Genomic DNA, 25,458 nt, shown 5'->3' on the forward strand with positions numbered 1-25,458 from the left:
CCTGATTCTAGACCCATTGAAACCCGTTCTCAGAGAGCCCTGCTTCAGCATCTTCTGCCAAGTGACTCACAAATTATGAGGAGACTCAAACCTGTAGATACAATTGTGCAAGTTCTCAGCGGCTGTAAAGTAATGCAGCTAGCCCTCTTGATGTCAGGTTGAGGATCCTGCCCCATTTTTGGCCATTGAAAAGTAAAGGGAGAATAAAATGTTAATTCTGGCTCCTTTGTGGATGCTGAAGGCCCTTCTGGAAATGCTTTCATTGGGTTTTACTGAAATAAATCTACAGGCAAGCAGTAGAATGAAGTTAAAGAAAGGAAAGCTTAGGATGATGATCAGGAAAGATTTCCTGACTCCAAGATATTAGACCATAGGCGGAGGAAACTCCATTGGGATATTCATTGGTCAGAGACTTGTGGTTTAAGGGAAAGAGAGATTGGGGGTGCATCTACACGACAAAGTTATTTCGGAATAACAGCCATTATTCTGAAATAACTATGCAAACGTCTATTCAGCAATTCCATTATTTCGAAAAAATTTGAAATAACGGACGGCTTATTCTGACTCCTGTAAACCTCATTCTATGAAGAATGATTCCAAAATAGCTATTTTGAAATAAGGTGTGTGTAGATGCTCCACTCCTGCTATTTCGAAATAGTCCCTCACCAGGGCTATTCTAAGTTATTCCTACTGAGGCTCTAAGTCAAGATAGCACGTCCACATTAGGGAAGCCTGCCTAGGACTAATTTTGAGACTTCCCTGTAGTGTAAATGTGCTATTTCGAAACAAGCTATTTTGGGATAAGCTATTTCAGAATAAGCTATTCCGGAATATCTTATCCTGAAATAACTGTGCAGTATAGACATAGCCCCATGGGAGAGCACCATTTTAGAAAAATAATACAGAGTAAGCCTCCAAATGTTTATTCAAGAGTCTTTGGTTTGGAAAATAGACTGTAAACCCTGTAAGGAGATGCTTCTTGTGAGTTTTCCAGCACTTTTTGTTTTGGGCATTGGCAACACTGTGAGGATAGCATTATTTGCAATATTTGCCACTTCCAGCTCCTGCTCTCAAGCCCATGAAGCATAGAAAAGTGCAAAGAAACTAATCCCCCAAACAGCAAAGATTCTAAGAAAATCAAGACTGATGCAAAAAAAGCCCTTTCAAATGCTTGCACTAAAGGTCCTGAAAAGACCTTTTTAACTGAACCAGTTTGCCCATTGCTTGTAAAGCTGGGTTCTGCCACCCTCCTTTGTTCTGGGTATGCCATTGGGCTAGACACTTCCCTGAGGTGTGTGGATGGGAAGGAACCGAAGATGACAGACTACTGAGCATTCTTCCTGGAACTCAGAAGCTGCTTTGTAGGAGTGAGGCTGTGCTGCATACCTGCTGCTTTCCCCACCCTCCCTTCACTCTGTCTCCACAACACATCTGCACAAGGGCGTGGCCATCGCAAAGGAATTCGCAGCTGGTATGGATCTCTGGAGTAAAGAGAGAGCAAAAAGGAGTCATGCCTCTCTCAGATGCCACCCCTTCCTTGTACAGTCAACCAGGCAGCTCACCAATGCACTGCCCCTTACAAAGGGCAGAAAAAAAAAAGATCTAGCAAATGTATTTCCATAGAACTACTTGTTTGAGTAATACCTTACCCCACAAGACGGCAAAATCTGGCCCGAGATCGTTTGTTTACAGATGGCGCTCAGAAGCTTCTAACCACTGATGTAATACAGACACTTAGTTTCTTTAACACATAAAGCAAGGGTGAAGCTTGCCACTCAGGGCTTGTGTTCACTATAAATGTTTGCTGATGAAACTAGACCTGTACTACTGTGCCAAGAGAGTCCCCTAGTGGAGGATGCAGCATAAACCAACAGAAGGAGGTCTGTTGCTGGCATAGCTAAACCACCTTCCTGGAAAGATGTTAGCTAAGCTAGCAGAACAACTCTGTTGGCATAGCTGCAGCTACAGTGAGGGGTTTACAGGCATAGCTATGTTATGGGATGGGTGGGTTTTTTCCACACTCCTAGTTGACATAACTTCGCTGGCAAAACTGTGTTAAAGAGACTAAGCCTCAGATTGTAGCAGACACTGGCAAGGGAATGTCTGTTCATTAGTTAATGTGTATTAAGTTGTTGATTATCAGCCTGACTAGGAAGAAAGGAATGGAGTCTGGGTAAATGCATGAGAAAAATGCATCCTAATAGCTGGGGTTGGGCATTCTCTCAAATAACTCTTGCCTTTCTTCATTTACTAAGGGACGTGAGAGACTTGCATTTGATTTCTGGCTCCTATCAGTCCCTGACTACAGTAGTGCCTTTCACTGTTATAATTCACAATGGTTCTAATGAACCATTAGAACTTAAGGTATTACAAGTATCGTTTTCATTCTAGTTAATGTAACTGATTAGCCTATTCACAGACAGCACTTCCCCCACTTTTTGCAACATCGGTGCACTGTGGGTTCCCTGATGCAGGAATTGGAGTAGCAATACACAGTGCTGTACCCCCCCCCCCAAAAAAAAATCACTTTAAATGTGAACTCTGTAAATAGCGATTTTGCTATGTAAGCACCTATTTTATAAAATTACAAGGCATAGATATGGCACACAAGTGTTATGGAACCCAAAAAAGATTTGAGATATAGCTCATACTGCAATTTATAAAACAGAAAAGTCATGTGCTTGAAAGAGTAGAAGCTACTTCCTTCCCCTTTCGTGCAGCACCTTAGAGCAGGACAGTATCTTTTTGCGTCTTTGTGTAGCACATATCACAATGCGGCCCTAAAGAAGAGCTTTGTTTCACTTGCAAGCTAGTCTTTCACCATCACAAGTTGATACAATAAAAGGTATTACCTCAGCCAACCCTATTTCACTACAAGTATGAATTCTCCCCAGTCTCTCCATGTGGTGTGAATCTTGATGCCTGATGATGACAGTGTACACAAGGGGGTTGACCGACTTTCTGGGCCCATGAGCATGGTGGGGGGTGGGGAGTTCTCCATTCCCAAAAGAGGCAGAGCTTTGGGTGGAAGGGGTAGGGCTGGGGGCAGTCAACCCTCAGCACTGCCCAGAGCGTGCCGCACCATGACCCCATAGGAACTCCTCAAAACCTTCTGCATTGCACAGCATGGCACTCCAGTGGCTATAGAAAGGCCTTGGGCTCTGGCTGCCATCACTCCTGTGGTAGCAATGGTAGTGGCCAGGAGCACTGGATTTCTTTGAATCACTGGGTAGTTGCCCCTTTTGCCCTCCTATCAGTAGGCCTGAGTGTACGTGTCAAAATGAAGTATTACACTGCTGATCATTTTTGCTGATAATGGGTGGGGCTTAGGCTAGAGGGAGGAGCTCAGACACCACCACTTTTTTTTTTTTTTAAGTTGGACTGCTGTCTGAAGATATCCCTTCTGAGAATTTATGAAAGGACAGGGCTGTAAAGTAGAGGAAACACAAACAAATATAAACTTTGAGAAAATCCAAGAAGATTTACATTTGGCCATCCAAGATAAATGGACAAAGACTAAAAAAACATCACTACATACGACTGAAGGCTTAATGCTGCTTTGTGTTCATTTAAAAACTTTTAGGGGCAATGCTAGGAGATTCAGCCTAAGAATTCCTGAGGTTGAAGTAAAATTCAGGTACTCCAAACAACTTTTTGTTTGAAGCTCAGAGTTCTGGCAAGACGTTTTGCAACATGTATAGAAGAATTCCATCCAAGACATTTTGAAATCTTGTATTAGAAAAATAAAATGGTGGGGAAAGGAAACCAATCTCTTTTAACAACTTGGAGAATGTTATTAATTTTGCAAAAATTACAGGTCGTCTCTTATCCCAGAAGTACCTCCGAGAAGCTTTACCTTTTGCCCGACTGTAGCTGAATACTAAACATTACCAAATGCACAACAAACTGAAATATGATGGAGATACTCTCTAATCTAGAGGGAGGTCATTCAGACCAGCTCCTGAAAAATTCCAACCTCAACTCCCTGCAAGCTCTTATAAAACTAACAATCCTTAGCATTTAGACAGCACTTTATGTTTTGAAAGCTCTGTAAATTTAATTCTCAATGTACAACATTAATCAATCTTCATAGCACCCTTGTAAGAGGAAAATAGATTTCCAACGCAGTTTTAGATATGGGGAAACAGACAGATCAAGTACAGACTACCTACTCCAGAGAAGCTAGCTTTGACTATCAAGGAATTTAATAGTTGCTTTTGACAGATTAGGTCTTGTGCAATGCTATAGGGTGAGTCAGGGCTTGTCTACACTTGAAGTGTTACAAGCGGACAGCTGTGGCACTGTACTTCTGTAGCTCAGCTTAACTGCACTGCTCAAGGATGTGGATTTTCATGCTCTTGAGACATATAGCTGAGTTCATCTGAATTTTTAATGTAGACCAGACCTCAATGTCCGAGTTAGGGTTAGAATTCAGGCTTTCCTGCTTGTCCCTATTGTCCTGCCCGCTACGGATGGCTCCAATGGTATGTCCAACCAGCAGATCAGCTTAGCACAAATCTATCTATAGATAAACAAACAGTCTCTCTATATTATGTCATTTGAGTCACCAGGTTTTACAGTTGGTTTGCTTTCTATTTGCAGGACAATGCAATAAGTTCCATTAATCTATGTGATAAGATTTATTCCTCTCTTCTAGGAGGAATTTTTGGGGGCTTTTTGCTCAACAATATGTCTACTTGTGGTAGATAATGTATTCCTCTCTTCTAGGAGGAATTTTTGGGGGCTTTTTGCTCAACAATATGTCTACTTGTGGTAGATAATGTAAAGAATGCAAAGAAATACACCACAGGTCAGTATTTCACAGCTATTGCTTTATAGCTGAGGGAGCACTGCTGAGCTGTGTGAAATATTACACAGGTTAAACATTAGCCTACTAAATTGGCAGAGGAGTGTTTTATGCAAAAAAATTTTGCATTAAGGGATTTTTTTGTTGAAATTGGGCACTGTCAGTTACATCCTCTATCACTATCCTCTGTCAGAGTATGTTGGTAAATTGTAAGTTCATTTAGTTTGATTCAGCTCCATCAGTTTACAATCGTAGAGGATCTGGGCCCTTGTGTTCTGCACTGTGTGGATGCCCGTGAATATTTCAAGGCAAGTTTTCATGATGTATTTTGAATTTCAAGCTGCAATTAGCTGTGGGTAAAAAAACCACAAGTTTAAACTCACATTTCTATTTCTTCTGGTTTTGTATTTCTTTGCAGACTGGCTCTAAGAGAAGCTGAATGAATAGAGTAACTGGGGGAAAAGCTTGGTCAATCAGTGTGTCTGGGTGAAGACAGGAACAGCTGAGTGGCTGGGTGAAGGATAGAAAAGTCTGAAGGGAACAGACAGGGACCCATTGTCTTTGCAGGGTGACTAGGGACAGTTGAGTGGGGTAACTGGAATACGTAACTAAATTGGCACATGTAGGATAACTGGGCAGCAGTAGAGTCTCTGGGGTGTGCAAATGCGTAGCTTGGGGGAAAAACTGGAGCCAGCTGGGTTTGTGGTGATATCTGTGATCTTTAATGACCACAGGTATTCAGGCCTTCTGTATAACCCCTCATTAGCAGTGCTTTTTTGTTGTTGCGGTCCTAACGAACATAACTCAGCAGAGATCGCGCCTGCTCTCAGTACACCATAAACAACCTCCCACTGGATCACATGGCTAAAAGCAGGGAGTACAGCACGAGGAGAAGAGAAAAACATTGAGGCCAGGATGGTTTGGTTACCCTGTTTTCTCCAAGGACTCTCAGAACAATAAATAACATTCTGCTCTTGCCTTACAGAAGGACACTGTCTAGGTCTGTTGGCATTCTCAAAGTAGGGCGAGGGGGATTTCTGCATGCTGTTAGCTCTGCTATAAGTAGGGTACTGTAGGAAACCAGCATCTCACTGCACTCAAATGCATTTTGCATGGCAACGTCACAGGGTTTTTATGATCAAATGGGGCTGGGTTTGCTGCCACTTACAAAAGTCAGGAGTCCCTCACCAGAGTGCCACAAGGGTAGAACTTCATGAGTGAGAGCCAGAATCAAGCCCCAGCTCTGCACAATGACCACAAAGGAGGAAGCGGCCAGGTCTGCCCCAGCCTAGCTTTGAAGAACCCAAGAGCTGCTTTGAACTCCAGCTACTGATGATGGCCCCAGTTCGGGATAGCTGGCACTGTCAGCTGGAGTGCACCACTACAGAAAAGTAGTCCATGCGTGGATACCAAAGAAGAGAGGCACCCACAATTAGACCCAATTTTTAAATGCCAGATTTTTAAACATACGTATCTAAAAAGGGGATGAGGCACGTAGTAGGATTTTTAAAAGAGCAGAAATACCTAACAACCTTTAAATCACAGCTTTTAGTGGCTAGGACCCAGAACGTATAGCTCCCAGGCCTGTTTTCTAACCACTCCCTCCACAAGAGGAGCCTTCTCATTTCAATGACAGCTGGGAGATGCTAGACTGTAAACATCGCAGGGTTTAAGGTTCTAATCCACATCTGAAGAAAATACTGTAGAATTCTGTAGTAATCATCCTAACTGCTTGCTGGTTGCACTTGTGTTTATTGAGCCATGACTGTAGAATAAGGCGATTCTCCTTTAGTGTGTTGCCTTGCTCCAAGTCCCCACAAAGCCTCTGGTTGCAGTGAAAAAAGAGAAACATGGCTGTAGCTGTGAAAAATAAGGCTCCAGGCATGAATGTAGTGGGGGAGGCTTCTGAAGACCTTTTTGGTAAGTTGAATAACAGGAAATATTTAATCAATCTCAGAGAAAAGAAGGCCCTTTCTGCACAGCCAGGATGTTTGTGAAATTCCTGCTCCGTTTATTATGATGCTGAGTTTCAGCTGTGTGTTTTATTAAACACAGCTGGGACTGATTACTTGACCATTAACACTCAGCCAGCCTTCACTTTAAAACTTGCCCAGCACTGTGAGCTTTTCCTAATGGATTCCTGCTGCTGCCAGCTCCATAATCTTTACCATGTTTATTTCCAGAGACGAGCCTAAGAAAAATAAGCATGGCCGGGCATTAACAAGATGACACCTTTCTTTGCTGAAATGTGGTTCTCAACTGAGGCTCTCCAAAGCAAGGATCCCATAATGCTTCCAGCAAGATGACATCAGTTGATGGAGCAAACCCTTAGCATTCATATACAACTTTCTCTGTCCAACTTTCCTGGGACACATTGGAGCTTTTTTGCTATGTAAACTGTGTTTTGGTACAGCACAAATCACTGCTTGGTAGTTCCCATGTAGATCACAGAGAGGACATGTCCTATTGTGAAATCAGGGAATGTGATGCTGATGTGCTTGGTGAATTTGAGGGTTTTCCAGCCAGTGCTTAACGAGAGTTTCTCCGGCTTACGAAGCACCAACGCCCACCCTGACCTGGTGGAGTTGTAAAAGTTTGTTAATCACTGTCAGTGCAGCATCTGGCTCAGGACTCACGTGGGCTTAAACTCTTCTCAACCTCCCTGAAATATAGGCTAATATTTGCTTCAGTGTGCTGTGGCTCCCAGTGCATTTGCCATTAGCCACACTGGAAGCTGTGCCCATGTGAGTGAAATTCCCAAAGGGCTGCAAAGAAAACAAAACCCCCACAACACTGCTACATTGTTTATGAAGTAGTCAAGGCACACAATAGGAAATACTGGGATCCACGCTTTGTGAAAGAACCCAAAACAAACTTGCTCAAACTTCAGTTTTTACATTATTGAGCAAAGAGGTGGATTCTGGTTTCAGTTACTGATGTAACTCTAGAAGAACTCTATGAAAATCAATGCAGTTGGCCCAGAGTTACATCAATACCGGTTGCTTCAGAAAGAGACACACAAAACCCCATACTGGACAGTTATGGGATAAATTGCCCACAGGGGAAATTTCTTCCTAACCCACATTAGTTAGTGGTTGGCTTATGACGTGAAATGTGAGGGTTTTATAGCTCTAAAAGTGCGTAGACAACCAAACAACCACCTAACATCACTGTAGATGTTCCCATAGTCCATAGGTCAAATCCTTTTTTAAACAACCCAAGTATCTTGGTCCCAGTAAGTTCCCCAAGTTAATGTATTGTGCAAAACCAGATATCAATTTTGACTCAACTGCATGGACTGTCCCCTTATTTTATCATGAAAAAGAATAAATGGTGGCAGTCTTTTACCCTTCTCTGTAACACTTTATTTTGCACTGCATCCCCTCTTAGGCTTTGCTTATACACCAGTGTGCTACCACTTTACACCAGAATTGTGAACCATGCTCTTTACCCGTCTCAGAACTCCTACTTCTGCTGCACCCTTTTTGAGATTTCAGTCATGGTTGCTATTTCCCAGTAACTTTTACTTGCCAAGTAATCTTCAGGAAGGTGTAAGGATAAGAGTGAGGGTTACCAACTTTCCAATTTCTGAACACTGGACAACCTTGTTCTACCCTTTCCCCCGGAGGTCCCATCCTCTGCTCTCTCCTCTCTCTCCCCCCAGCACATTTGGCCCCTGTCCTAGGCACCATGGCATGCCCCCACCACCATCTCCCATAGCCAAGATGTGTCTCAGGCAGCCCAGCATGGTGGCGGTCTCTTACACTAATCCAGAGCACAGTGGCAGGGGGGAGAAGTGAAGGACCCTGCTCCTTCCCTCCACAGCTTATTTCTGGCTCACTTAGCCTCTGACCCTCATGGCTAGGCCCAGGTGGAGAGAAGATGGGATGGGACCACCTACTTCTCCCAGTGGCAGCCATCTTGCTCTGGGTTGGCAAGACAGACCAGTTGCCTGAGTGAGTGCCTAGCTGTGGGAGGTGATGGTGGCCATGGGAGAAGGACAAAGCTTTTCTATCTACCCTGACAAGCCAATCTGGGTGGGGGGGGGGCACTTGATCCTGAAGGTCCCCCCTATGTCATACTCTTGCTCCTGCAGATGGCCACCAGACTGTTGGTGACCAGTTAATGTTTCTAACTAGACATCAGTTAACACGTGCCATTTTCAACTGGACTTCTGGTCGAAAACCAGACATCCGGTAACCCTGTTAGAAGCACTGTATAAAAATGATCATAAGCTCAAAATACCATACAAGGCCCCTCCTGGAGTTCAAAGGCCTACAGAACCATGAGGTTTCATGGCAAAAGGTCTAGCAGCACTGTCAAAGCTCTCATTTGGATCCGTGAAATAGCCCTCAGCATAGCTTTGGAAATTCACCGAAGGGATCTTTCTGCCTGTGAAAGAAGGGCCATCCAATAGACAGGGTACATGGAGAGGTTGGAGCATGGAATAAAGTAACTCTCTTCCTGGGGCCAGGATGGGATTTGGCAGTTGGGAAGAGGAAAAGGGCCAATGACACATTGTTGCTATCATGTCATGCCATTGGTCCAGTATATGATGATGCAACTCTACCAGACATAGAAGCAATGTTGGCAGTGAAAGATCACCAGGCATCAGAGGAAAAAAAACAAAAATTATTTTGTGACTCTGCTGTTCTTTTTTATGTTGACATGGTGCTGCAGCTATTAAGAGCTGAACTTCCCTCTCCAAAGTAGCAATGGAGTCATTTTGTAGAGCCTCAAAGAATAGCTCCAGGCTTTAAGGTAACAACCCCATTTTCCTGCCTGCTTGAAGCCCATGAATATCATACATCGATGGGAATTGCTGGCTAAAAGTGACCGTTTTTATGAAGAACTGCACATCAGTGGAGCATTAGCAAACTGCTGAAAAAGCCACATAAACCAGTATTAAACGATGATGAAAGTCTATCAGTATATAACTACAGAATGTAATAAAACTACTTTCCTCTGCACTAGAAACCTCCCACTTTGAGAGATGGTTCTGGTGAAACAAGGCATTGATTTTACCTGTGTCACTTTGGAGAGAGAGCTACAACGAACATTCTTTGCTTGGAAGCCAGAAATCACAGACCTTGAGGTGCAGAGTCAGAAAAAGTGAGATGTTTTTGAGAATGCCATTTTCTTACTGTCTGCTTTCTGTGCATGAGCAATTGTACAAAGACGCAAAGAGCCAGATTATCTAATCTCTCCAGGCCAGATTCAGCCACCTTTTAGCTATGATAAAACAGCAATTTAATCTGTCTGTAATCCTGTTAAACTGGTTGAGTACTTAGAGCAAGTTGCTACTCAACATAAAGGTTACAGATTTGGGCCCTTTATTTCATGAACCAGACCAAGTGTCTACTCCCACTAGAACTACAAAGCCAGTACAGTTACAGAACAGGACGGACTCTCCTCTACCTCATACTCCATGCATAAAATTGCCATTTTAACTGGGATTGCAGAACTCAGACAGAAAAATTACCTTTTTGACTTGCAAAATGGAAGGCCAGGCTTTTCCATCTTGCTCAGGATGACTCATACCTTATCTCCTGATTAGGCCCACTAAAATCAGAGGGAGCAGTCACAGAGCAAGAGACACCTCCATAAAGGTGGAGGAACCTGGACCTTAAAATGGAAGGCATTACAGCAATAGAAATATGGAAGTCCACTGTGCCATTTTTATATAGCTGCTTTATAGAAAATATAGCTGCAAATGCAGATAAAGGACCTTGTAGTGAATACATGTCTCAATTTATTACATTCATGTAAATATTTACACTGACCTACCCCATCAAATAATCTCATCATGTGAATTTATGTGCTGAGCTCTTGATACAATCAGGTTGCAAAGATTTCATTTCAGAGCAGATATAAATCACTGTGCACCGTTCTATGGACAGACACCATTTCTCACAAAGTAAAATAATTATGAAAAGTTCTACAAGTTTCCCTCTACATTAATTTCCTGTTTAATTTAATAGGTGGACAGCGTCACTGTTTTCTGCACTTACGGCCTCATTTTTGTTCTTGAGTCCAACTCCCTTATGACACAGACCCATATGTGATCAGACACAACCCAGGCTATTTACTTATTTCAACACATGGTTTCTAACTTTTTGACTCCCTTGATTGTAAATCTCTCCTCAGCTTAAAAAATGTAATGCCACTCAATACATGTAGGACTTCATTCTGTGTTCACTTGCACCAGTGTTATCAGGAGTAATACCACAGGAGTTAATAAGACTGAAATAATTTGAAATCTAGACACTTTCTCTTGAAAACAATTAAAGAAGGTTATTGACTTAGGTCTTTGGAGAAGGCAGGATTGATTAAATAAGTTCTGTTCAATGAAGAGGGTCAGATATGACTTTAGGGATACATTATATCCGTTCTTGTGATGTGACTGACGAAGTAACTTGGAATCCCTTAATAAACCCGCTAGACACAAACATCTTATTAACATTTCCCCCACGCATGTTAGCCTGCTCCATCTTTTGTGATAGCAAACTGTGTTGCATACCACTTCCAGAACAGTAACACGTCTAATACCTGAGAATCCTGACATCTCTTCCAACCCTATGATTCTAAGGGATTGCGATCAGGTAAATACATCTGTGAAACCGAACAACTAGCAAGCACTGGGTCAAATACAATGACTAATCAGGCACATATATATTGAGATGTGCCAAAGAAAACACACTGCTTCCCTAGGGTCTTTCAGGGTTATTTATGTAGCTCTAGCTCTGAACAAACAAAAGTGTGTGCACGGTCAAGCACTAATGATGACAGACACTACAAATGGGAAATTTAGGCCCTAATTCTTCTCCCTGCTGGAGCAAATCATAAGTAACTAGAACTGGTTAGAAAAACTGATATGGCACTGATCTTTTGAAATTGAAACACTTGGCAGAATTATGTCAATTTTGCCAACATTTCAAAAATAACAGCTGACATTCTCAGAACAAACTGTTTTGATCTTTTGTTTTGTAACGGCCCATTTTAATTTGTTTAAATTTTATATTATTGTACACCAACATAAAAAAGTCAAACATTTTAACAGCTCCAACATGATAATTTCCCCCATTATTTTCCTTGGTAGAGAATTTCAAAATTTTTGTGTTTTGTTCCAATTCAAAATGAAGCCAATATTTGAAACCCTGGAATCCTTTGTGAAAGGGAATTTTCATCCTTTGCACAGCTTGAGAAGTAACTCAGTCAACAGAGTTGCACAAACATCACTAAGAGGAGCGTTGGGCCCCATGGCCTCCTGACTCAACAGAAGAAAGTTCTCAGGATGATGGACATGCTATGATATTATTCTTGTGTGTGACTAATGGAAAGGTTTTGTGGAAGGAGAACATTTTGCTGGGGGGACAGGGGGCACAAATAAGGCTACATAGCTTTAATCTGGGTTACTGAGCATGGTTAAAAGGACCATCTATACCACACATCGGAACCTTGTAACTAGGCCTGCTGATACTCCGTTTTAATTGCAGTAATTGGACCTTAGATGTTTCAAAAGGCAGTTTGTTTAACTAGTTTATGATTAGTTATATAAAACAAGGCTAATTTCTCCTTTCCCTTACATCCAGGACTGTCCCTATCAACACAAAATATTCAGCTGTGTAGGGCACTAGCAGGGTGTGGGGCCTGAAACAACCCCCCCAACGCTGCCCCTACCTCCAAGCCCTTGCTCCTGCTTCACCCCACCTCATCTATGCCCCCCGTTTGGCTCCTTCCCTCACACGCTTTCCCCGAGCAACATGGCTGGGAACAGGAGGAGCGGAGCGGAGCAGGCTGGGGACGGATCATTTTGCTTCCCACTGTGGCTGGTGAGTGTGGGGGAGAGGCCCAATCCCATTTGCCTCCCTGTCCTGCTTCTGTCCCCTCACAGCTCTGGGCCTGCCTTCCAGGATCTTCAGCCCTTGAGCAAGGTCCCCCACTCAATTGGGTGTGGGGTGCAGGTGTTCTGGCTGGCATAGGGCACCAGAACTGCTAGGCACTGCCTTGCTTACTCCACTATCAATCAAGGAAACTCCTTTCTTGTTCACAGAGTTACATCAGTGTGTTGACAGGTGACTTTTCAAGAAGCTCTGAGATTTTCAGAATCTGGTCTCCACAATCCTAGCTGTGGGACTTCTAATCAAAGCTATCTAGAAAAGGCAACCAAGTGCCTTGGAAGTTGTCAGGCTTGTCTAAAAATTGAAACACCACCACCACCACCACACAACTGGCTAACTCACTTCAACTACTACATTTAGCTCTCCTCAGCAAAGAGGAGTGTTATGTCTTTCAGCATATTAATGCAAAGAGTCGTGTGAAGAATAATTGCTCAGTTAAGCTTTCAGAAGGCAGGACATGTCCATATTAAGAGAATACTGAAAATGTATTAATCATTGTATTCCTATTACTCCAGCACCCAAGCACCTTTTCACAACGCAGGACGTCCTTGTGCTTTCTCCTGAGTGTGGTGTACTGTCCCACCTAGTGGCACTGAGATCACTTATAGAGAGAATGATGAGTCTGCTCTATGGCCTTAGCTGACAGCCCATTGGCTTTTAGTTCAAGTGGCAGAGGCTCATGCACTAAGCTCCAGAGCTTCCAGGTTTGGTTCTGCCTGTTCGTGTTACACTAGGGGTATATCTACACTGCATAGCTATTTCAGGATATCAGAGGTATCCCAAAATAGCTACCCCATGTCTACACAAGACACCTGTTATTTCAAAATATTTTTCTAATAATGAGCTATTTCACCACCCCAATAAATCTCGTTGCACAAGGGATAAGGGATGGCGTTATTTCGAAATCTGGCACTGTGTAGATGCACCAAATTTCAGAATAAGCGATTTCAAAATTCAATTTTTAAAATTCAATCAAAATAAGATGTGCAATTTGCATAGCGCAAACTGCATATCTTATTTCGAGTTTAGGGTGCTGTGTAGATGCACTCTAGGTGCTGTACAAACAGAACAAAGTGTGGAAATAATGTGTGACTTCAACATAATGACATTTAAAAAAATTTTCTTGTCATTCTGCTTTTTGAGCCTGTGTGTCCATTCAGGTAACATCTTAAGCTTCTCTCTTAAACAGTGAGGATTAGAAACTTACTTTTAAAAAATGAAATCTGTGATTTTCATGTAATCACCTGTTTCTAAGAGCTGGGGCTTTAAGAAAAGCCACCAAATATTGTAAGATACATAATAAAATGGGGGGAGTTGGCAACACTACACTGTGAGCTACTCAGCTAATCCATGATGAAGATGATGAGAGTCATTTATAGATGGGAAGTAATTAGACAATATGGATCAGATTCTTGTCACAGTTCGGGGAAACTACACCTGTATTCCCCACTAAGTGTATCCACTGACAGGCTTCTGGCTCCCCCAGCTATCACATCTCTTGGGCAGAGACCCATGTCTCTACCACTTAGGATTGCCAATTTTGATTGGATGTATTCCTGGAGGTTTCGTGAAACGACAATCTTAAATTCCCAGAGACTCCAGGACAATTCTGGAGGGTTAGCAACCCTATTGCCACTCCTGACTGGGGTATTTCCAGACTGCATAGTTCCTGCCTATGCTGAGAATTCCGCAACACATCTGACTGCCTAAGCAGGCCAACTTTGCCTTCTCCTCAGAGTCTATAAACTGTGTAGTTACTGACAGTTACATTACCATAGAGTTACATTTACCATACTAAATTAGCACAGTTCTTAAGGTAACAACATTACAGATAAAACATCAGAACCATAAAAGGACTCACACATGCTATTAAGGTTATAAAGAATCAATCTATTCCAACAAGATCTCTGGCCAGTGAAAAGTCCTTTACACCCCACAAGGGTGTTCCTATGGTCACAATTTCATAACTGCTTTGAGTCAGGAGAAGTACCCCATGAACCCGAGTTCCTTCCTAATACAGTTTCGGCCTCTTTAATCTGTCCTCATGTAATGGTTGGTCAGCAGACAAAAGGTCTCTCCACTTTCTGAAGTCTCAATGGACGAGTTCTTGCATACCCTAAGAAGTTTATATTTGTGTATATCTCCCCCTAGAGGATTCCTGACCTTAACTCCCTGCTTAACTTTAAAAAGTTTATATTGTTTCAAATACTTCCTGGAAACTCGTAATACTTCAGGATTTACATTAATCAAGTCTCCTTCCTGGAGACATTATGTATCATTCTACAATAATGTGCAGATATTTGCATTTTCAATACAGCAAACTCCTAAGCTATTTAAGCTTAGTTCAATAAAAGTTTTTCCAATACATACCATATCTGTCACTACACCTCATCCGGGGTAAAGCAGTGTAGCTCCACGGATTTTGAATTTGCATCTCTTGAGGATCTGGCTCTAGGAATATGAAAGAATTGAAACACTAAGAAAGATTTCCACTTTTTAAATTTTCTTATTTAATTTGTAGCCTTATTCTTTCTATTACTAGAAGGAAGCCTCGTATTACATTGTTCCCTACAAATGCAGTATCTATAGCTTTGATTTCACCCACAGCCCACATGGTTTATATAACTTAGAAGGCTTGATCACAGGCACATTCATGCCTCTCTTCCCCAGAACAGAGAAGTCATTCTTATTTTTTAACATTATTGTACTGGGTAAAATTCAGGGCACCGGTGATCCAAAAGCAGCAATTGGCAAAGAGAAGAATATTGTTTAGGTCTATTTATTTAGCACTGCCAGTAGAAATATAAATGGGTCAGGAAGTTAAATGGATTGGAACAAGGGCAAACCTCATGTGCTGGGGAGAATACTGGAGAATGTCCTGACAATGTGCACCTTGTCTCTTTTTTAGGCATTGGAGCTGGACAAGGGCTGAAAACAATAAGGGTACATCTACACTGCATGCTTATTTCAAACTAAGCTATTCCAGAAGAAATACTCCAAAAAAGCTTTTCAAAATAGCACATCTACACTACAGGGAAGCCTCAAAATTAGTCCGAGGCAGGTTTCCTTAATGTGGACATGCTACCTCTATTTAGAGCCCCAGAAGGCACTGGGGAGTAATTACTTTGAATGGCCCTGGGGAGGAGCTATTCCGAAATAGCAGCAGTGGAATGTCCACACTACAGGTATTCCAAAATAGCTATTTTGGAATAGGTCTTATTCCTTGTGGAATGAGGTTTACAGAAGTCAGAATAAGCCATCCGTTATTTCAAAATAATGGAATTGCTGTGTAGACGCTTGCATTGTTATTTTGGAATAATGGCCGTTATTCCGAAATAATGCTGCTGTGTAGATGTACCCTTAACATTCAAAATCACTGATTTCTGGTGAAATGTGCAGCTGGATTCTGCTGTCACTTATTCCAATGTAATTCTGGAGCAATTCCATTGACATTAATGGAGTCACAGTTTAAAAGTGGTGTAAGGGAAAAGGAGACACTGGCCTTCTGGATTCACTTCTTTTGCCAATCTATCAAATGTATCTAGCAGAAGTGGACAAAAATAGGAATTTCCATCCCATGGGAAATTCCAGTATTTCAAAATTGGTTTTTATTCCACTTTGGATGGAAAATATTGATTTTTACGTATGGGAAAATTTAGAAAAAAAATCAGTTGAGAAATGTAAAAAAATTCATTTGACTTGCTCCTACATTAATCTGTGTCCTTTTAAAGTGCTCCAGTGCCTAATAGGAGTTGTAGCTCAAATGCTCTAGCCACATTCCCCCCTGGGGTCCATGTCTACAACTCTCACATTGAACTGTGGTCATGTGACTTTCTTGATGCACTGCCAGGGTTCAGCCAGACCGGAGACCATGTTGCATCATTAAATATGTTGTTCAGCTGGTGACCCTGGCCTATAGAGGAGAAAGGGAGCAGGAGATCACTGAACTTCTACTCCCATGAGACACTAGGGGCTCTGGTAAACTTATATTAATGACAACCCAACCCAAAATGAAACACTTCATTTCGATTTTCCTGGTGGGCAATCAGAACACTTCAGCAAATTAGAAAGTTTCCAATGGAAAAAATTGATGTTACGAGAAATGCATTTTTCTCTGAGGAAAAAATTCAATGGGATGTTCTCAACCAGTGGTACTATCTAGAGGGCCTCATCATGATAGTTGACTGCTATCTCAAAATCAATGGATTTTATCTTCAGAGTAACCTTGTGGGGTAAAGAGACATTGTGTCACATCTTGGGACCCATGGTATAGTCCATTATGTGACTAAGCCAACTCTAATACTCAGGACTTACACAGGAAATGTATGGAATAGACAGATTCAACCCATGCCTCTGAAGTCCCTCTAGTTCTCTAACCACTTTCCTACATCCAGCTGTATTTGATTTACCTTCTAGCTCCTTTCTATTCAGTGATACTTTGTCTGCAGAAAGAATCATGAATGTACAGATAGGTGAAATGCTTTCAAATTTAATATGACTGAAATTTTAAATTTCCATACCCCAAAAAGCAGAGAAGGGGAGACATATTAGCAAATACTCTTCCTAAATTCTTCCTGATTTTTTGACAGTGCTCCATGAATATAAACTGTGAATCTTGGCATGGATAACAAAAAAGTGTTGGAAGACCATTTTTGATACCAGGAAACCACAGAGTCCAGGCATCTGTATTATGCAGAAAAATGAAGATTAACCTAATGCTGTTCCTTGCAGTGCAACTGGGGCCTGTCAGGGGCTGTCTACACAGCCTATGTTAAGTCAAAAGACAAAGTGAAATGTTATGCATCTGAGCAAGCCAAACATTTCAAATGACCCAAAACAAAGTGTCATTCCACAGCAAATCAGAACAATCAGTTATTTACACATCTTTAACATTATCATCATTCACAGTGTATTAAAGTCTTTCAGATAGTCTATTAGGTGTATCCTCCCTTCTCTTTTGTATGACTGGAATGCTAAGCCAACATAACTACTGAGAGTGGACATCTAAATAATATGGACAACTACCGTACCAAGTGACCTTTCTATGCAGGAGAAAGCCATTGGTACTGGATACCAGTCTTTTTTGAAGTAGCAAAGTATCTGTGCACTTCCAGGATATTCTGAGTGTACAGTTTTTTTGTTATTTTTTTAATATATTACCTTCCCTTAAGGCTCACATGCCTCATTGATATTCAGAAAGACATTTGAAATACTACTTATTGGGATATGCTGGGGCTTGCAGATACCAGAAAAGCCAGCAGATGTTCCAGTTTAAACTATATATAAATAATAGACAGGACTTGATTCAAAACCCAGAGAAAAGAATGCAAATATCCTCAGTCATGTCAGTGGTCTTTGGGACAAGTGCCACACGAGCAAAGTTTTGGGAGTTTAATAGTAAACATCAAGTTTGGAAGAGTGTACCACACACTTCCTACTATTGCCAAGTTATTCATCTGATCTCTATGTTAAAGGCCTTATTTATCACTGCATTACTTCTGTTTTACAGCAGTATAATTCCACTGATTTAAGTGGAGTTGTCTCAGCACAGAAATGGAGCAACACTGATGAATCAAATCCTGGAAATTCTACAATGGAAGTGGTAAAAACACCACTGATTGTTTTGTCCAGTCCAGTTTTCAATTACCCAATGGATAATACATATTATGGAACTATCCTGCAAGGATGGGCAGATTGATTACATGACCTGTTATGTGTTCTCTGATATCTGTGATTCTGTAATAGTGTGTTGATGAAGTATAACACAGTTGAGAGCACAGAACAATGTAGTCCAGAAACAGAAGTTCCAGTTGTCTTTCTGTAAACAAGAGTTTTGTTTTAGTTTAGTTTTGTTTTTAAACAGGAATTCACTAGAATTCACTTTGATTCATAGATTTTTAAGGCCAGAAAGGACCACTGCAGTCATTTGATCTGACAACCTGCATAAGACAGGCCAGTATATAAGTCACAGCTGCTTTTAGTTTACATAGTTTGCAGACATATGAAAAGACATAGAGAACTGAATATATATTAGCAGTGATAGGCAAATATTATCTGGCTCAAATCTTTATCCAGTTAGACTCTGACTGTGGGAAACAACCCAGCTTCCGAAACTGTCAGCAAATAGAAGGTGACAGAATTCACAAGTCTGTCAAGATATGTCAGCATTAAACTGTATGAAATTGTCAAGAATTGCGTGACAAGGGAATGAGTAACTGTTGCTGACTCAGTTCTATTCCATGGGCTGGTCTGAACTCAGCTGAGTTATAATTTTTCTGTTGCATTTAATGTGCTTGCTTTGCTTCCGTTTTCTGTCAAGTGATACCTTTGTCTCAAGTACATCCTCCCCAACTTAGGAGAAGGCTAGAAGAACAATGGATGCAGACGTAAAGAGGAGTGAAGCATTTTACATGGTTTGCTTTATAAACTTATTTTAAAGTATAAAAATTACAATGAATTAATCAGTGAGTTAAAGATCACTCCAAAAGCTAGTTCGGCACCTTTTATTTCCATGACTACTTGAAGGCCAACTGTCATCTTGGGGACAGGCTGTACTGCACAGGTTACCAAAGGTGACAGACTCATTTTCCCCTCACAGGTGTGAAAATCAGAGTCAGCTTCTGAGAAGGGCTGAGTGTCCATGGCAGCGAGAGTAAGCTATGAGAGCTCGGCAGGTGCTCAGCAGCACTAAGGTTTTGGCCGAGTAGGAATAATAGATGTTCACACAGGTTCACACATGGGCATACTAGTGCAGGCGCACCCATGAGAAGAAACTGGTGGGTGCTGAGCACCCACCTGCAGCCTCCCCATCAGCTCTCCCCTGTCCTCCAGTGTTTTCCGCCTGCCAGCAGCCCCGCAAATCAACTCTTTTTATGCTTCTCATCTGCCACAATCATCTGTTTCACAGCATTTGGGAGGCTCTGTAGGGAAGCAGGAGGAACAAGTATAACCCATACACCTCCTCGGTGTGGTGTTCTAACCAATCTAGTGTCACTGAGGCCATTGACAGCTGACTTTTAGCACCTGGGGTAGAGGCTCATGCACTACATTCTTAGAGGTTCCAGGTTCGACTTTGCCCTCAGACAACCAGGGTCTATCCACCTTACAGAAGGATGCGGTGCGCTTTGGGGAGAGCGCAGAAATGGGCGGGAAGAGGCACTGAAGGGGGCGTCACCTTGGGGGCAGGAGTGTAGGGGGAGCAGGGTCTGGGGCAGAGCCAAAAAGTCAGTGTCTATGGATGTTAAGTCTAACTTGGCAGCATACACAACTCAGCACATCTCTTGGCTGACAAGAGCAGTGCTGTAGATCTCGGGCTTTTAACAAAGTGCAACTAGAAATGGTGAAAATCAAGGACCTCAAGGGCATCCACTAGGGTAAAACGCAGAGAATTTGGAAGATACAAAGTATTTGTGGGTGGCCTACACTTTTAAGTTTGTAAACAGAAACATGAGACCCACATAGGAACCACAGCTGAGTCAAACAGAGCGTACACACCTAAGATGAATCCTGACAGCCCGTAACTTTAAAAGTAGCCTGTTGAAGTGGGTTGTTTAGTCCAGTAGCTTCCAACTTTCCAGACTACTAGACTCCTTTCAGGAGCCTGATTTGTCTTGTGTACTCCCCACGCTCCACCTCACTTAAAAAGTGCAGTAAAACTCCAATAGTCCGGCATCCAATAGTCCAGCACTCCTGATAGTCCGGCATCAAAATGGCAAGAGCCTAGTGAGTGAGCTTTGGCAAAAAAGGAGTCACAAGGTATCAGCGGCAGCAGCTGAACTGAGCAAAAAGGGTAAAAAAAGGCTTAAAAAAACTAAAACATTACAGTATACTGCATACAGTATGTACAATAAAAAGGGTTAAGAACACTTTATATATAGTATTTAATGTATACAGTATTTATATAACCATCTTGTAGTACCTCCTGATAGTCCGGCATAGCTGATAATCCGGCACCACCTAGGTCCCATAGGTTCCGGATTATCGAAAGTCTACTGTACTTGCTTACAAAATCAGACAAAAATACAAAAAAGTGTCACAGCACACTCTGACAAATGGCTAATTGTCTCATTTTTATCACTTCATTATAAAGTAAATCAACTGAAATATAAATATGGTACTTCCATTTCAGTGTATAGTATATAGAGCAATGTAAGTCAGTCACTGTCTGTGTACAATTTTAGTTTGTACTGATTTCGCTAGGGCAATACATTGCCTGTTATAGAAGTAGGCAAATACCTACATGAGTAGATGAACCCGCTGGAAGACCTCTATGTATCCCTATGGTTAGGTGAATCTGTTTGAGAATCACTGGTTTAATCCATAAAAAAATGCAGTAGGGATCAATATTCCGGCTCAGTGTCCCATTTTGCCTCTAGGCCAAATACTGACCTGCTTCTAGGGTTGCCAGATGGTCTCCCCAAAAATACTGGACACCTGGTATTTTTTGGTTGAGAAGAAGAAGAAAAAAAAAGGAACGCGGGGCCGCCATCGGCGTTGGGAGCCTGTGATTGCGCAGATGCCTGGCAGAGGCGGGGGGCCTAGCACCGATGGTGGCCCCACCTTCTAGCCACTCTCCCTGCCCATGCCAGGCTTTGGTCTGGTGTGCAGCCGGAAAAAAAATCAGAGAATACCGGACATTGCACATGGCCGGTATTCTGATTTTTTTTTAACCGGACAAAGAGCGCAAATACCGGACTGTCAGGTAGAATACCGGACACCTGGCAACTCTACCTTCTTCCCACTGCAGATGTTAGACACACAGGGCCCAGTGCAACTGATACCCTGGACATGCCAGGTAGGAGGACTCTATACCATCTATTCTGTGGTAAATCCACCTTTAGGCCCATGGAAGCATGAGGTAGGGGACGAGAAGTGGCTCCCCTGACCAATATTCCAGTGGAAGATGCACACAAAACTCTGAGTTGTGGTAGTAGCAGCTTCTGAGTGTGCGCCAGGAGCTCTGCAGACCCACAATGGTTTAGGATGAAGGTTCTCCTCTTAATCCTATGCCAGGCCCTTTAACCCAGGCTTTGTGGTGTTTGGAAGGGAGGGGAGGCAGGCACAGCAGCTGGCCTGAAGTGGAAAAATGCACAGATAATGCTGAAAGACACACACCTGTTCTGACAGCCATTTACCTAGGCTGGACAAGCTAATTGCCCAGCAGGCCAGAACTGTGGTATTGCTCTGATTGGTAGCTATGTGTTTTCACTTCACAATAAAACACTGATTATCAGCCTCAACATGTGCTTTGGTGTCTGAATTGCCTAACGCTATCTTAGAGGCTTGAAAAGTGTCCAGAAGCCATTACTTGTGAGGAGTGACATGTTTTGCTGGATGTTGCTACAGAAGCTGAGAGCCCTGCTTGACAGTGCCGACAGCTGCAGCTACTATGCTATCGTCTTAATACCCACCCCCCCCTTCCCTACACCCAGCCCCGAAGTAACATCATATCTGTATGAGCTCCATTCTTCCCATAGAGCAAGAACACAAACTCCGTTTGCCCCTGCAGTTATAATACTAAACAGTTATTTCTCTGGCCAAGAACTGCCACGGGGAATTGGAGGCCTACAGACCATGTGAAAGACTCCATGGTGCTCCTGTCCAGTCAGCACAAAGCCACTTATCAGGGCCAGGAGGAGGGAAAGAGGAGAATTACTGTACAAACAGTCATTCAAGATTAATTGCCTTTCATCTCTTGAACAGGAGTTGGCCTTTCAGCCCTGGGATACAATAAGGGCCTGTTCTGATTATATCTTTTCAGGGGCTTTGTAGAGCCAGGGGTATTTCTCAGAGGCAGGCTGAAGTCTCCAGGAAAAATAAAATCAGGCTATAAAACACCAAGCTGCATCCTCCAGGCTTTGGAAAATTTATTGTGCTAATTGGGACCTATTGCTGTGCATTTACAACTTTAAATGGTACATAGGATGTTTGTGTAATATCATTTCCCTTTTCTCTTTGTTTTCTGTGCTCATGCCTCCTTTTCTATCCTTACCTCCTGCCCACCATGATCTGTTATTGATTGTTGTGCCAATTTAATTTAGGTCCCAGCCCTTCAAACACATCCACTGAGTTTGATAGGATGATGTGTAAATTTCAGTTTTGCCAACTCACATTGTTCTCACAGGTCTCCTGATATTTAGGTTTATCTTAAATACCCAGCTCCCGGAGGCAAGTGATTACACGAGACTCTCAGCATTCAAGGGGGGGGTGAGGCAGAAAATTTCTGGTCACCATGGTTACAGAATAAAGCTTGACAGTGTGATGCGAGGGGACCTTAATGGCACAGAGCCAGGAAGAACCCTCCTCCCCAAAAGAACCCAAAATGTATTATTTAAAAATTCTCATGAGATTTAAACTAGTCACATGATTTGGGGAGGCTGACTCGTGATTTATGATTATTTGGGTCTGGCAATATTGAGAGTTACGGATATCTGGGTCACAAGTGTTTGCAGGATCAGGTCCTCTATTGTAAGCTTCAGGGTAGGAATATTGTCTTCAAATTCAATAAAGCACCATGCAAATTAGGATAATTTAGGGAGATTCTGACCCTCCTGGTGTAATCCTGGAGTAACTTCATAGACTTCTATAGAGTCCCTCCAGATCTGCACTAGTAAGGTTGAGCTCTTGACCTGTATGTATTTATAAAGCACCTTAGATTTTTGTCTTCACAAGATACCTTACAGCAGCACAACTATACTGATGCCACTGTAAGATCTCTAATGTAGTTGCATTATGCAGAAAGGAGAGCGCTCTCCTATCGACATGATTAAGCCATAGTAGCTCTGCTGGGCAGAAGAAGTTCTCTCACCAATATAGTGAAGAAGTTCTCTCACCAAAATAGTGTTGGTAACACTATTTCTTATGCCAGTGAAACTTTTCCATACTCCTGAATGACATAAGTTTTGCCAACATACGTGGCAGTGTAGACATGGCCTAAGATAACCTGTCAATGCTACACAATCCTAATGGAGCCAAACTTGAAATGCTTTCATGCTAATCATAAATAGCAATGTTATTTGCCAAGTAGTATATTTCTACTACCTGGGCACAGCCACAGGAACCTGTTCTGTTGGTTTGAAATTAGTCACACCACAAGCAGGAGACTCTTTCTATTGCTGAATCAGTGATAAGTGACTTGGCTTCCCTAAAGAGCCACTGTATGTGGTGTGGCACTTCTAGCTAGCTCTGTCCATACTGCTCTCACTCAAAGCTGCACAATCTTTTTTCTCTCTTAGAAGTAAAATATAGAGGGGAGAAGAAACACCCAAGGCAGAAGTTAAAGAGGTTTGTTTAGGATTATGTTCTTTATATTCTTAAAGACAGAGAGTCCGGCTCCTGAATGACACGAGAAAAATCTCATTGACTTTCTATGGGACTCCCACCGATGGAGGCAAGGCAAGATCTAGCTTAAAACAATGGAGGAATGAAAGGAGAGCAGAAAGGGAGAATAGAATGAGAGATACAAAACAGACAAAACAGACACCATTGTTCTCAACAAGAATGACTAAGGACTTGAACACAAAGCCTATTTTTAGTAAATATATTAACTGATTATTTTTTTTCTTTTAAGGGATTCCATTAAATGGAAAATACGTAGTTACTCAAGATGAGATAAGCATATACAACAATCAGTAACTCCTGGGTCAGAGTTCATGCGTGGTGATGAAATAGGCCTTTCCTTATACTTACTTATCATGCTGTGGAAGAGGGCACACACTGCTGGGGTGCCCCAACATGGCTTCCTCCTGTCAGGACTCAGCCCTCTAGCTGAGTCATGCGCTGACTCCATCCAGGTCACAAAGTCCAGTAACAACAAATGTCTGATTTCTTTCAACCTGCCACCCTCAGTTCTGGGCCCAGTATTTTCTATACTCTTTTCTCAAGGATTCCTGTAGTCCACACCCCACTGCAGGAGTGTCATGCCACTTTGCCAGTGGGTGGAAGGGGAGTCCTGGACCAGTCCAAGCATTTGGTTCCTATCCAAGGCCCCTAAGTTAGGAACCCTGGTAAATTCACCTGACTCCTTGCAAACACCTCTCTGAACTTCCTCCCACCAAGCTTTTCCCTGGGCTGTCTGTTCCCTATGGGTCTCTTCACTTCCTACTCCCAGGAGAGTGATTACATACTTTTGCCTTGCACTCTCCTTCTGCTATAAATGTCCTCTGTTTACACCACCACTCAGCCTCTCCCCAGGTGAGTTTCAGCATTAATTAGCCCTGCCCATCCTCCAGGTGCAATCCAATAGATTAACTGATAGGCTGACTCCTGCTAACCATTTGTTCTCCTCTGTGGGGTAGACAACTGATCACAAATGGGTTTGTTTGTGATGGGTTAGATTGTGGAGTTTCCAAGAGGCTTGAGTACTTGGCACAGATCAGAGAGTCACAGTTCAGTCCGGGTTTCTCCCCTGTAATTAGCACCAACCTTACACTGACACAGACTAATTTTGCCATATTGCTGGCTCAGCTATGTTGGCCAGTACCTTGGGGAAGTGGGTGGAGTCAAGTCATTTTCACTGCTTGCCCCAGCCACTCATTTGTGAGGGAGTGACAGCTGAAAGTATTGACTCTCCCCACTGCACTATAACCTGGGACACCAGTAGCTCATTCAGGTAGGTAAGACAGCACCTTCTCCTTCCTCATGTTTCTGCCTGGATAGCCATCAACTCACCCTGCATGGACATTGTGTGATATACAATGTTCCTAACTATTCATTTCCTTCATTTTAATGGCTTGGGTTTACAAAATGTCA

General features: G+C 42.4%; 1 long non-coding RNA gene across 1 annotated transcript; it reads right to left on the reverse strand.

Moving 5' to 3' along the window:
* Nucleotides 1-938: 938 nt before the first annotated feature.
* LOC142829488 (uncharacterized) lies at nt 939-24,833 on the reverse strand. Its single transcript, XR_012903914.2, has 3 exons — nt 24,397-24,833; nt 15,079-15,159; nt 939-1,481 (listed from the first exon to the last, which is right to left on the reverse strand). It is a non-coding gene; the product is annotated as an uncharacterized LOC142829488 (long non-coding RNA).
* Nucleotides 24,834-25,458: the final 625 nt, after the last annotated feature.

This window comes from Pelodiscus sinensis, chromosome 4 (assembly GCF_052426305.1).
Source record: "Pelodiscus sinensis isolate ZL-2025 chromosome 4, ASM5242630v1, whole genome shotgun sequence".
In the NCBI taxonomy this organism is placed as follows: domain Eukaryota; kingdom Metazoa; phylum Chordata; order Testudines; family Trionychidae; genus Pelodiscus; species Pelodiscus sinensis.